The sequence below is a fragment of the Aedes aegypti genome, chromosome 3 (assembly GCF_002204515.2).
Source record: "Aedes aegypti strain LVP_AGWG chromosome 3, AaegL5.0 Primary Assembly, whole genome shotgun sequence".
NCBI classification, from domain to species: domain Eukaryota; kingdom Metazoa; phylum Arthropoda; class Insecta; order Diptera; family Culicidae; genus Aedes; species Aedes aegypti.
Genome location: NC_035109.1, coordinates 369,379,277 through 369,391,710, shown reverse-complemented (window position 1 = coordinate 369,391,710; position 12,434 = coordinate 369,379,277). Strand labels below are relative to the sequence as shown.

General features: G+C 34.0%; 1 long non-coding RNA gene across 1 annotated transcript; it reads left to right on the top strand.

Moving 5' to 3' along the window:
• Positions 1-11,691: 11,691 nt before the first annotated feature.
• Positions 11,692-12,274, top strand: LOC110678406. Its single transcript, XR_002501573.1, has 2 exons — positions 11,692-11,731; positions 11,796-12,274. It is a non-coding gene; the product is annotated as an uncharacterized LOC110678406 (long non-coding RNA).
• Positions 12,275-12,434: the final 160 nt, after the last annotated feature.

The window sequence follows — 12,434 nt, the reverse complement described above, 5'->3', positions numbered from 1 at the left end:
ACCAATGTTGACGCGCCTAGCATTAAACGTATTTTGTATTATGATCTGTTGACAAATTACTGTTGATCCGAAAATAAAGTTGTAGCATGAAATTGGATCCAATAATTTCGTAAACTGCCATGCGTCTCCATCTATTTGTTCATCGGTACAACGTTGCTATAAAAAGTTTGCCCAAAGCCCTCGCGGGAGCCACACTCTCTCAGAGCGAGCTTTCTGAAATTTTATAGCCATCAGTCAGACGCATGCGCCCTAAGATTTCATCTTCTGTCCCAACTTGGACAGAGCCTGCTTCTCAACTTTTTTACGAGTTCTAACAAGCACTTTCAATTAAGAAAAACGTTCACTTCTTCTTTCGTTCATACACTGAACATAGTTGCTACTATGAACAAAAGGAAGGGTGAATTTTTGAATTCACAACTTATTTCTAAAAAAGTGTTACTAAACATGGCAAAAATAGAAATAAGGACGTTCCTCCGGTATGCGCGCTTTTATCCAAGGATGAAATGATTAGTGTCTATGATTGCACCGAATTGAGCAATCAGTTCGATGCTTTAGACAAATTTTCCGAACATCAAATCAAAGCAGCCTCTAGCCCAGGCTCTTTGATTCAAGTGAGGAAACAAACAGTGCCGCTTATCGTGGTCAGTTGTTCCGAATTCGGAGGACTTAGGCAGGAGATCTTAAAACTCCATTAGGGAAATCATGGTTTCCTTGCAAAACGCAAAGGAAGGAGGCTGTCGTGTTTTACCGGAAACTTTTAAAGAGCTTCTTCTCAAACATCTTGAACAGAATAAGGACATTTTGTTTTACTTATGACGACAAACTTAACGTTTATTCAAGGTCATCTTGAAATGTCTCCTAAATGACTATGATTCACCTACAGAGATCAAAAATAGAGTAAATGATTTAAAAAGAGAACCCAATTTGGTATTCTTCGGAAAGGGCTTTCTCAAGGATTTTATTTAGTTCACTTTACCATAACTGGCAACAATTTTATATTTTTCCTTCCCGTTCCCTTCAATTATTACAAATGTGAACATTTACCATTATTTATTTAAGTTCAGCTTCAAATGTTAAACACAACTATGTTGAAAAAAACAACAATCCTCGAACTTTACCGTTTGATGACACTACACTGCTGATGTTCATAAAAAAAAACAGAAATGATATAAATAGTTTCCGCTACCCACCGCCCACATCATGAAAGAAGGGGCAACAGTCGAAACAACTAACAACCAACCAAAGGGCCGTATCCACTCGGATACCGTCCAACACTCGGAATTGCTGAGCGAGCGTGGCAAATTTCAGGAATTTTTCGTTATGCTTCCAAGGTAAACCCGCAAGAGATGATGAGAAAGTATCAGATAGCTAAGAGTCGACGGGGTAATATGCGCCCCTTAAGGAAAAACTCAACTTCGACTGTGAATATCGATGAAAATTGTATTTTAATGAGTATACAAGGAAGTTGCATAAACAATCTCGTTATTACTAGAAACAGTTATTCGGGCAATCATATTTAGGAAATAAAATAAAAAAGAAATGAATTATTTATTTTTTGTTATGTGGAAATCGGGATATATTTTTCCGGGCGGTAAAATTTATAAACCTATCGAATGAACTGATTGAATATGAACAAAATTGACATTTTATCATGGAGATATTGCGGTGGTGCGTTCTACCCTGATGGCGCATTTTACACCTGGTTCCCCTAATCAGCTCAGCCGAGCGGGTCGGGCCATGGATTGCGATCAAATGTGAAACAGAGCGAGGAAACAACCGTTTACGGGGAAAATTTAATTCTATTGCAAAAATGGTTTGTTTACACGATCGAGGAATGATGATTTGGAGTTGCGCCAAATGAATGTTGAAATTCAATCGTGATGATTCGCGCCTGGAATTAGTTTAGTATTGTTTTGCTCTCAATTTTTGTTTGTGCCACGATTACCGCGAACAGTTTTTTAATGCTCATAAGATTCGGTCAAGTTGATTTTTGTGGGCTGTACATTTTTTCGACCTGCACCTTAGACAAGGATTTTTCCCAGCTTTTATGGATTAGCACATTGGATGTAAAATTTTACAAACCCCACAAAACTTTTTTTTTCCTTTTTATTTTAGGAGAGGCTGATCGAATGATTGACTTTTCAAATAAAATTGTCCATCAAATCTGAGTACAGGACTCGATTTCTGAGGTCACCTCTGGGAAAGTTTGAAAAAAATCCTTAGGAGGAATCTAAACAAATCTTGATTTGAAGTTTTTTACTTGAAAATTCAATATCATCCATATTAAAATAACGTAAAAGCACTGAAAAAACCTACAAAAACGCTCAAAAAGTTGGCCACACTGTTCTCAACTAGTATATAATTATTACCGTAGTTATAATTAGAAATATTTACAACTGACTTAACTTACCAGAGTGGCTTAAGTATGTTTAACATGGCTTAAACCAGTAAGCTTAGTTTAAAACAATGTAATCTAAGAAATAAATTTTAATACAGTGAAACCTCCATGAGTCGATATTGAAGGGACCATCGACTCATGGAAATATCGAGTCATGGAACAACAATCCTTTGGAAAGCAGTTTCTAGGGACCATCATACTGCCCATAACTGTATATTTGTAAAAATTCGACAAAAGTAGGCATTGAGTAAATAGAATATCAAATGTGCATTTTATGGCACCGGGAACTCAAAAGTGCTTTTTTGAGGCTGATTTTTTGTACAACTCATGTCGCATACTAGGTGAATTGTCGGAAAATAATTCTGAAAGAAATTCCATTGCTATCACATTACGAGGCTCATTTATAATCTCAATGTGACTGTTATGCGGTTATAATTACCAATGTGACAAAACAACTTGGATTTTTTTTTCGAATTATCTAGAACAATCTCACAGATTTCTAAAATTTGATCGAGAGTATTTATCATTTGATGACTCTCCATTAGACCTATTCATATGTCTGGAAATTTCCAGCCAACCAATTCTTTGATTTTTTAATGTCAAAATGAACTTCTGGTCAAAATTTCAATCATTTTGGAGATTATTTAGGTGTGCTTCAAATCAGTTATGTATTTCTTAGCAAATTTCAAGCTTTAAAAATTCATAACTATCGAACGGAACACCAAAAATGATCAAAAATACCTCTACATAGTAGTTTATTCACTTTTGTCGAACACACTTTTATGATTGGAGCAAGTTTTAACATAGTTTGGTTGAGATTTGTGCTTCGAGGTTCTTGAAAATCACTATTTTTAGGGAGTGTTCTCTCTGAAAAACACACCTGTATGAAAATTTTGGATTTTTTATTTCCTAAACATGATGACTACACATATCTTAAACTCAATCCTGATTTAAGTTACAATTTATCTTACGACAATAAATTATAAAAAATAGAAAATTAGGAAGCACTTTTATAAATCCGCTGTGGGTGAGCCAAGAGCACCACCGTGAGCTTTGGCGGGTGTAAAAAATGAACACGTTAGGGGGACACGGGAGACCGTGTTATTTTCCCTATCTTTCGTCTCACTCTAACGATAATCATCAAAACTTTGTGGAAGCAAATCTCGAGTTTTAGTGAACCGATGAAGCTGAAAATTTATCGGGTTGTGCACTACATATATAGAATCATAGTGATACATTTTCGCATCGATATATAGAGTGGTTCTTGAGATTTGCTTCTTGAAATGGATAGTGTGATTATGATGACATCCCGTGCGGCCTTAGCACTGCTTTTTCTCAGTCGATGATGATGATTGTTTTCAAATCGTTCTGAATCGTCAATGAAATGTGATCCAAACAATCATCACTCGGAAAGAAAAAGCAATGCTAACTTGTTCAATTCATTCATTGGTTGGTACATGTGTCATGCGTGAATTAACTATCATCAGGTAGCGATGCGGTGTTCGATCTTTGGGCATTTTTTGTAATTTATTGCCTAAAGCCTAATTTGCTGCTGAACAGGAATCGCTAAAGAAAATTCTCGCAGATTCCTTGCAGAAATTTTCTACAGCGACTCCCGTTTGAACTGACATTTCTTTTCAACTGCGTACTACGATCAGAAAAAAGCGCATTCTTGATCGATTCCTTGCAGAAATTTCCCATGCATCAAGATAGGCCGAGAAATTACTTGTCAGCAGCGAATCAGGCTTAAAGCAACATGTAAGCTGTTAATGGTTAATGAATTCATAGATTTATTTCGTTCGATTCCTGTTGACTAGAGTCTGAAAAACTGTCAATGTGTGTTTTTTTTACCATATATATTCAGAAAACTGTGATTTTTGGGTACTGTGGAGTACAAATCGTGATCAAACAATGTATAAATTCAATTTAATCTTATTTGCGTGTTCGACAAACTTGAACAGAATAGAATTAGCTTTCAAATAGTGGTAATAGCAAGGGGTTTGGATTTTCCACATGCTATTTATGATTTTTCAAAGCTTGAAATTAGTTCTAAAACACATTTTTAACTTGAAGCATACTGAAATCTTTATAAAATTAGCTGAAAATTTGACCAGACATTGTTTTTAGTATGAGAATTCAGGATACTGCTTGACCGGTAGATTTCCAGACATTTTTTCAAATATGAACAGGTCTACTCTCCATGGTATTAACTGCATTTTGTCATAAATGTCGAATGTGACTGTTTTGCAGTTTTGGGCAGCATAGTAACCATGCAATTTTGTTACTAGTATGCTTCCATGGTTCGATATCGAGTCATGGAACATCGACTCATGGAGGTTTCACTGTATGATATTGATGTTATGTTCGATAAACGTGAATCAATGTTTACCAATGTCGATGTGCCCTTTTGAAATGATTGTCCAGAATTCGATTTTATCTCTGGAACATACATTCCCGGGTAGAGGTGAATAACAAAATAATGGTACAATAACAACAAATTTTGCAATCATATCTAGTTTAACCATTATTATGTTATTAATATATGACATAAATATCTCATCAATAGCAAAACATACAATCATAGCCAAATTTGTCATTGGTATGTTATACTTGAAAGTCATGTAATAACTAATCAATAACAAAATATACTATCATGGTAAAATTTGTTATTTGTGCAAAAATACTAAAAACACATTAAATATCTAAAGAATAACAAACATCGCCATCACAGTAAAATATGTCATTATTTTAATAATTGAAAACTTTATTGAAATAATTCATGAGAACAAACCAACATCAAATTTTGCCATAATAGCTCATTTTACAATTCGTATGATATTCATTGAAGATTTAAAAAGCAAATGTTTTTTGCAGGAAAGCTAAAAGTTTATTTTTCAATCATGCTAAATTTAGATATTAAAGTCAAAGAACTAAAATTATCATTAATTTGATTTACTCGTGAATAGCTTATTTAGTTATTATTTTGTTATCAATATTAAAATAATAACATATTTTGTTATTTACTGTTGCCCATATTTTTACTATTATTTTGTTATTACAATGGCAAAATATGATATTATTTAGTTTTTATGCCATATAAACTTAGTTATTATTTTTGTTATTTTATCTCTTATTTCAAACAAACAAAGAACAAATTTTGCTATTCAAACATTCTATTTTAATGGTAAGTTTTGTTATTCTTTTGCAATTTTCCTCTACCCGGGTTGCGCACTCTATGGACCGATGCACGAGTTCACTATCTGACGTTTGAGCGGTGCCGTGTTATTTACGTGACCATGGCAACAACCCGGGTAGAGGAGAATAGCAAAAGAATAACAAAATTTACCATTAAAATAGAATGTTTGAATAGCAAAATTTGTTCTTTGTTTGTTTGAAATAAGAGATAAAATAACAAAAATAATAACTAAGTTTGTATGGCATAGTAACTAAATAATAGCATATTTTGCCATTGTAATAACAAAATAATAGCAAAAGTATAAGCAACCGTAAATAACAAAATATGTTATTATTTTGATATTGATAACAAAATAATAACTAAATAAGCTATTCACGAGTAGATCAAAATAACGATACTTTTAGTTATTTGACTTTAATATTTAAATTTAGCATGATTAAAAAATAAACTTTTAGCTCTCTTGCTAAAAAACTTTTGCTTTTTGAATCTTTAATGAATATCATATAAACAGTAAAACGAGCTATTATGGCAAAATTTGATATTGGTTTGTTCTCATAAATTATTTAAATAAAGTTTTCAAATATCAAAATAATGACATATTTTACTATGATGGCGATTTTTGTTATTCTTTAGATATTTAATGTTTTTTAGTATTTTTGTACAAATAACAAATTTTACCATGATAGTATATTTTGATATTGATTAGTTATTGCATGAATTTCAAGCATAACATACCAATGACAAATTTTACTATGATAGTATGTTTTGCTATTGATGAGATATTTAATGTCATATATTAATAACATAATAATGGTTAAACTAGATATGATAGCAAACTTTGTTCTTACTTAACAATTATTTTGTTATTCACCTCTACCCGGGAAGTGAATTCGGCACCGCTCAAATGTCAAATTCGTGAACTCATGCATAGGTCCATTGGCACTTCACGCCGCTAACCAGCATCCCCGGGTAGAGGAGAATAGCAAAAGAATAACAAAATTTACTATTAAAATAGAATGTTTGAATAGCAAAATTTGTTCTTTGTTTGTTTGAAATAAGAGATAAAATAACAAAAATAATAACTAAGTTTTTATGGCATAAAAACTAAATAATAACATATTTTGCCATTGTAATAACAAAATAATAGCAAAAATATAACAAAATATGTTATTATTTAGATATTGATAACAACATAATAACAAAATAAGCTATTCACAAGTAGATCAAAATAATGGTGATTTTAGTTCTTTGACTTTAACATCTTAATTTAGCATGATTGAAAAATAAAATGTTTGCTTTCCTGCTAAAAAACTTTTGCATTTTGAATCTTCAATGAATATCAAACGAATAGTAAAATGAGCTATTATGGCAAAATATGATGTTGGTTTTTTCTCATGAATTATTTAAATAAAGTTTTCAAATATCAAAATAATAACATAATTTACTGTGATGGCGATGTTTGTTGTTCTTTAGATTTTTATGTTTTTTAGTATTTTTGCACAAATAACCAATTTTACTATGATAGTATATTTTGTTATTGATTAGTTATTACATGACTTTCAAGTATAACATACCAATGACAAATTTTGCTACGATTGTATATTTTGCTATTGATGAGATATTTATGTCATATATTAATAACATAATAATGGTTAAATTAGATATGATTGCAAAATTTGTTCTTATTCTACAATTATTTTGTTATTCACCTCTACCCGGGTCATCTATCACGGTAATCCATCCTGAACCACGGTCTTTCGAGCAAAATTTCGTTCCGTTTGCGACCCAAACGTCCTCAATAGCTGCATCGTACAGATCCTCGTAGAAGTTCCGGTAATTTGCTATGTGGCAAGTCGCACTAGATTCCAAAATCCACTTTTTTTCCGTCCCGTTTGTGCATCCAGTGAGAAACACGTAGTGATCGTCGTCGTTTTGCTATGACACGTGGTTAGCTTTATGTTGCTTGGTTACCACCTTCGGTTGCTTTGCAGTAGTTTGTTGCAGTGCAGTAGTTTGTTTTCGCTGCCTTCCATGCTAGGAATTTTTCACAGCTTGCCTTCTGGTGACCTAACTCTTTTGCAGAGAAAACATCGATCCTTCTCAGTTCTCAAATCCGTATACAGAACGGTTCTGGACCCGTCCTCATCACCGTTGCGCTTTTTCTTTTTGCTTTGATATGAATATTTACAATTCAATTTAACTTGTGTAACTAATGAGGCGATCCCTGCCCAGCACTGGGACTCCCCTCTCTACAATAGCCTCAGGGTCGGCGTACGCGCTTAACTATCGCGACCATGAACACACTAAACTACCTTTGCTGAACACAAACCCACTTTATTCCGATTTTCGCACAAAAGGTACACTCTTAAAAAAAGCTAAATTTACATGAGCCTTAATTCTAATTACACACAAATTATCGAGGACGTAAACATAAATACAGTAATACCTCGATATAACGTAACTCGATTTTTATTTTCGTTACGTTATATCGAGGTTATGTTATATCGAAGCAGATTTTTTTTCTGAATTTCGTTCATCATGTATTGTTTGGTGAGAAAATGGGTCTTACATTGATATTATTGAACTTGCAGGCATTTTCAGTTTATCTCACATATTTTTTTTAAATATTTTTCCGTATGAAATTTGCTTATATTTTTCTTTTTGTTTTATTTTTTACATTTACCTTTTTATTTCAGTATTCCCTAATGAAATGTATTCAGGAAAAAACTTTGGAGGAATCCTTGAACACTCGGAGAAACTATACAATAAATTCATAAATGAGATCTTTCAGAAATCTTTAAAAATGTTAATGTTGAGCAATCAATGAACATTTCTAGCAAGCAGTTATGGAATTTCAAGAATTTTGTTATGAGGAACTCGTGGTAAAACTCTTAAAGCAAATCTTTTTGTAATTTCTGGACAGAATTTTAGAATGAATGTCCCAAGAATTCTTTGAAAAATGTTTTTTAGAATTCATGAAGAAATCACTAGGAAACTGACAAAAACAAGAACTATTTTCGAGTAATTTTTCATGCGAAAGTTTCTGAAAGAATACGTTGTGAATTTTCGGTAGTATTTAAGGAGGATCTCCGGAGGAGAATGCTCAGTTTTTGGAATCCCTGAATATATTTTTGTAATAAAAATGCATAGAAAAATTTCTAGACTTATCGTCTTCAAGAATTACTTGAAGAACCCAATGAAATCATTGGAATCTTTCTTTAGAAATTCGTGTTGGAATCAATGAAAGATTTCATTTCACATAGAATCCTTGAAGAACCTAAAGTAGTATATAGAATAATTTCTGCATAAATATTTGTAAAAAGTTCTGCAGAAAATCATAATTAAATCGGTGGAGAAATGCCAAGAAAATTGTTCTTCGGGGTTTTTGGACGAATACCTGTACGATTTTTAAATAATTTGTAGAGCATTCCAAGAATTACAACTGGATTGTTCTTTAAAAAGGCCGCTGGAAGAATTCATGAAAAAATTCTGAAATAATTTATGAATTGCTAGACTCCGGAAAAGTATAAGGTATCATATCCCGACCAACCAGTCTTCATAATTCTTTATAGATCTTTGACCAACGATGGCGATCGCTAACGGTTCAAAACGAATCTATATCGATCGCTATCGAAAATCACTGACTGGTTGACCGGGATGTGGAATTGTTTGTAGAATGCATAGTTGAATCCACATTGTATCCTGGAGAAATAACACATGAATATCTGGAGGGTCAACTTGCAGAATTTCTGGAATATCCCTGTCGGAATTATTTTAAGAATAGGTTTTAAGTTTATACATGAATGGAGCAATCATTGTCGGAATGTCTGGAGGCATCCTCAGAATCCGTCGAGAAATTTCGATATCGATTTATGACTGTATTCAGTGATAGTAAACGCACAGACAAACAGACATCACACTCTTACCGTTGTCCATCGACCACCTTTTTAACGGTCGATTCAAATATATTGTAGGTGGTCAGTCCACCACCGGCAGCGCTCGCATAGTTTTTGTTCGTGTTTGACGTTTACACACTACCGCCATCTGTTGGTCTACCGGCCAAATACATCAATTTTAGCATTGGGCGTACATGCTCTCTCGACTATGATTTTGATCGTTATTTGTTATAAGTGTTACGTCTGTTTGTCTGTGGTAAACGCTTGAATTGATTTAGTATTGGTTGGTGTTTGAATCTTCACAGCCAATTCAGATTACCGACCCCAGTAAAATTTTACTGTGTTTTGGAACTACGGTTTTTTCGGTAATTTTTACGATTACCGAAAAAACCCAGTAAACCAAAATATGTTTTGATTGATGGAAATTACTGACTTAGTCAGTAAAATTGTAGAGCGTTTTTACTGGCTTTCTAGTTTCCCAAGTTTCATGCTTTGCTTTTCCGGATACTGTTTTTTCAGAAATCAATACAAATTAAAACCCAATCGACATGAACATGAACATCGACATGCATTTTTCGTACGAATAAACATCTACGGTATGCTCATATCTCAGTGGAAATAATCGAAAAATTTGTGACAAAATCATTATTTGGTTGGTTTGCATACAAGAGGCAAACTCAATGATGAATTTACCTCTTGTATGGAAACCAACCGAATTTACCAACGGAAGTAGTTAAATCGTCCTGAGCCGTATTGGTTGCTTAAAATGGTTGAGTTTCTCACTAAATTTCGACTACTTACGACGAGAAATCGAAAAATAGGTGCAGGAAAAGTTTGGTTGCCATAGCCGTGTCTCCCGGCGCCGGACGATTTTACAGCAGGAGATTCTCATTTGACACTTTCCCGCATGCACATCAGTTTGTTTTGATTTGATTTTAACGACAAGTCAGTAAAAAAACATCAACTACTGAATAGTCGGTAATTGTTTTTACTGACTTTTCGGCCTGTTCGGTAATGTTGCAAAATTGGGTCTGACAGCTACCGTAGTTCAGTAAAAAGTAAAAATTATTACTGAAGAAGTTTTCAATCAAAAAGCTGAAAGTTCGGTATTTTTTATGATTTACAATTCGTACCCAGTATAAAAAATTACCGAATAAGCAAATCGTGATTGAGTGTGTTGAAAAATGTTTATAGCAGTTCATAAACCATGTTTTTAATAAAAATTGTAAAAATAAATGGGGTCAACAAAAAAGTTACGTTATATCGAGGTAAAAATTACGTTATATCGAGTTACGTTATATCGAGGTATCACTTATATTTACGTTTTCTTTGATGCACACAGAAACCGACATTCATTTTCATACCCTGTTCTAAAAAATAAGTCAAGTTTTCTGTTTTACATGAGTAAACCACGAAAACTAGACACAGGTTTTTTTTTAGTATCATTCCAAACATTACATTCATTTCTTATATCTAGGTGTTCTGTGTTATTAGACAACACTATCATCCTAATTTAGTAAAACAAATTTAAGATTTAATTAACATTTTGTTAACAACATATTACATTTCATTTGCCGTAGCAGTTCAGATTTTTTACAGGTGAGTTGATTTCACCTGCATATAAGAAAAAAAAAAAGTTTTTAATATACTTAACCTAACTTAACCTAAACATATAACGCATTAATCGTGGCAATAGAAGATTGTAACGATTTTTGCCTGAAATTATTAATTAGTTTATTCGACATTTGTTCCAATGTTTCAACATTGAATATTCTATGTAACTCATTGGTACTATACCAGGGAGGAAGCTTCAGAATCATTTTCAAAATTTTATTTTGAATTCTCTGCAGAGCTAACTTCCTGATATTACAACAGCTAGTCCATATTGGTACAGCACATAAAAGTGGTGACCAAACCATGGTGTACATAATTTATCGTTGTAAATAGTTTTTATTCTTGTTATTCTTATTATTAGGGCTTATCGTAATTTGAAATATTTTTTTATAGAATTAAAGGTGCATGAAATTAAACGAATGAATTGGAATTGAAATTGAACTGAATTAAATAAACTTAACGAAACAAAAAAATAATATCGAATTTAAACCCCCGTTTTCCTATCCTGAACATCCCTACTCCGCTACCACTTGCTACCAACCGTCAATGTCATCGAGCGAACAGCTGACTGTCACCCACCGAGAGGGAGATAAAACTGCCGGTCATCCCAGAATCGGCCTCTATTAGGTGAACGCAAACAGTCACCGCCAGTTGTGCGCGAGTTTAATTAATTTCTTTTTTACTCCGATAGTGAACGGATAAGTTAAGTCGAGTGAAAGTGGAAAAAGGTCCCGATTGTGACTGTTAGTGAGTGAACGGAATCATCGCCGTTGTGCCATTCCGTCGCCCCATTATCGGTCGGTCAGAGGATAGCGGCCCGCCACCCCCTATTTCATCCCGAGACAACAGTTCCGGATTTACCATTGTCGTGTGGACGGCCAGGAGAGAAGAGCCAGAGAATCCCGAGACGGTTCCCCGCCGACGTGTGAGTCATCATCCATTCACCACCAAACGTTACCAGGAAGGACGGAAGAGCATGCCGATGGGGTCCCGACGATTCCGATCCCGGACAGTCGAGGGAAGCCGACTTCCTGCCAGCTGCTAGAGTGCCCACAGCAAACGGTATGTGAGTAAACTCCTTTCCTTTGCTTTCCTTTCCTTGAGTTACTCCCCCCCCCTTCCTTGCTATGATGAATCAAGAAATTAATAATAGAATGATGTAAAGTTAAACTTTTTACTTGTCGCATATCATTTCAAAGCGCAAGCCCTGCTTTCTTTCTCTTTTGTTGGTCGGTCCACCTTGTTTTGTTCTTCAAGGGAAGTCCTTCCGCCTCCAATTCCTTCGATATCGCGTAAACGACCCTAAGTCCCAGGACAAAGCCGAGGTGGG